Source organism: Lathyrus oleraceus, chromosome 2, assembly GCF_024323335.1.
Source record: "Lathyrus oleraceus cultivar Zhongwan6 chromosome 2, CAAS_Psat_ZW6_1.0, whole genome shotgun sequence".
Taxonomy (NCBI): Eukaryota; Viridiplantae; Streptophyta; class Magnoliopsida; order Fabales; family Fabaceae; genus Lathyrus; species Lathyrus oleraceus.
Genome location: NC_066580.1, coordinates 274,043,730 through 274,046,140, shown reverse-complemented (window position 1 = coordinate 274,046,140; position 2,411 = coordinate 274,043,730). Strand labels below are relative to the sequence as shown.

At 35.2% G+C, this 2,411-nt stretch overlaps 1 long non-coding RNA gene across 1 annotated transcript; it reads left to right on the top strand.

Moving 5' to 3' along the window:
* Nucleotides 1-249: 249 nt before the first annotated feature.
* LOC127119129 (uncharacterized) lies at nucleotides 250-2,095 on the top strand. The gene is made up of 2 exons (XR_007802651.1): nucleotides 250-565; nucleotides 1,574-2,095. It is a non-coding gene; the product is annotated as an uncharacterized LOC127119129 (long non-coding RNA).
* The last annotated feature ends 316 nt before the right edge of the window (nucleotides 2,096-2,411 follow it).

Genomic DNA, 2,411 nt, shown 5'->3' with positions numbered 1-2,411 from the left:
CCTAATTACCTAATTAATCAAAAACAATATTAATTCCTAATCATCAATTAGTCCTAAATCTAATGACGATCCTAATAAACAAAAAAACTAAACAACCTAATTCATACCAAGATCAAAATAATCAACATCATGTTAATCATACCTGAAATTAAAATGAATTAATTAAATATTAAAAGGGGATTAAGCAATAATTAAGAATCATGATCGTTAACATGGGCCATGGGGTGTGAGAACAATGAGGGGTGCATGAAATTTGTTTGGGCAAAACAAAAAGCCCAATTCCTCCAACCCTTCAACCCGGGTCACACAAGAACACCAAATCATCAATTCCGAAAGTCCTTGACTTCAGTAGTTCAGTAATGTATGCAAGGTTTCGCGAACGAAGACGGTCGCGGCGTAATAGGATTGACACGTTTCAAAGGCTCCAGACTCAAAATTCTGAAATTGAATCATCGATTCGAAAATCCATTCATTTTACCCTCGCGCATGCGTAAAGTTTAAAGAAAGCAGAACTGATGCGAAGCAAAGGATTTAGCGATTCGAAGCTTCAACATGAAGATCTCAGGTTCTAATCTTCTTCCCTCTCTTTCTGTTATGATCTTCGTTTGAAACTTCTTTGCGGAGTCTGTTGAATTCGAAATTTCTTGAGCATTTTGTTATGGGATTTTGTTGTAGGTTCTTCGTTATGTTCTTCCTCTTGTTTCTCATTTTTTTGATCTTCTGTTGAAGATTTCTTCTTTAATTCAGTTACAGTTTCCCTGTTGCGTGCTCCCCTGCGAAATCATTGTGAAACTTTTGGAAGGTTGATGGTTATGTGAGGTTGTGAATTGTTTTGTTGAATTTTGTGAAGTCAGGTTGATTATCAACTGGTTCTCAAGTTCTATTATGGAAGGTTCTATTTGCAGGTTCTGTAGGGAAGGTTCTATTTGCAGGTTCTGTAGGGAAGGTTGTAGAAGTTGAAGTTAGAGTGGTGTTTCTGATTCGGTTAGGGGGTTATTATCAATTATATTCTGTTGATAGGTTTGATGACAGTTGGAGAATCCTGTTGGTTATGAAAGTTGATTGAAGAGTGAAATTAGGAGAGTTGATGGAGAATTCAGTTACAAAGTTGAGGGTTGTTATGAGAGTTGGTTATATCAGTTATGGAATTGCTGTTCAGTTTCTATTATGGACCTTAGAGGTTAGAGATTTGTAGTTCTGTTAGAATTTTGGTTAGGAAAATCTATTAGGTTTGGAAAAATCTATTATGTAGCAGTTATGTTAGTATGTGACTGAATTTGTGTAAATGGTGAAGTGATGTATTCCTGACTTTTTCTATTTCAATTTCTGATGCACTGCTGTTGTGAACCACCATGCACTGAATTAATAGAATGCTGCTGCCTGTTAGGTGTGTATATGCTGTAAAACTATATGGTTTGGCAAGCTGCCAGCGTGTGTGTATTGCTAGGTTCCTTGGTTTTTTCTGGATCATGTTATGCATTTGGAATGTGTATATTCTGAATTGATGTTACAACCTGCCTTGATGTGTTATGTGTGGTTATGTCATATATGCAATTTGGATGTTATACTGCAGGTCAGGTCCATGATATAAGGTTGGTTGGATTGGTAGGCCATGGTTGTGTGACATGTGACATGGTGGCTTGGAAATGGATTAACATTCTTTCTTGTATAGGTAATGCAATGCTTTTCTTGAGCTTGTTTAAATGTATTTGGATCTGCTTGGACCTGATTGCATGGGCTTGAACCTGCTTGCTTTTGTTGATTGGTTTGTTGTGCATTATGCAAGTCATGACATTACTATCATATGGAATGGATCAGCTTGGAATGAAATTTTGGAGTTTCGGTTGAGCCATGTGAAACTAGATCATTGAATTTAGCTTGTGATCCTATGGTTGTAATTGTAACATGGTTTATGTAGAACAATTAGGAATTGTAATGTGAGGTTTAAGTTTGAAAAAGGGAAATTTGAAATCTTGGTGTAATTTTGGGACTTGGATATAATGAATGTAATGAGGGGTAGTTTGAATTGAAATTGAATGTCGGAATGTAAATGGTCAATTGGATTGAATGAATGCAATTGTATAGTATTTGGTTATGTGTATGCGAATGAAAAATGGTGAAAAGTGAAAATGAACAAGTTTTTAAAGAAAATGGCTTAGAATGAACATGTGGTTATGGTTTGAATTGATTTATGTAAGTGATGGGTAACAAAGAACAAGATTGCCATGGACTATAGATGGTAACATGATAAGTTGACTTTGGTTAACTAGTTGACCAAAAAGTCAATTGTTGACCAAAAGTCAACTTTTGTGAATTTTGGCCAAATTGTTATTTTTGTATGAATATGGACATTTTTGTTATGAAATGAACCAAATATGAATGAAAATGACATTTGAATTGAACTTTTATGG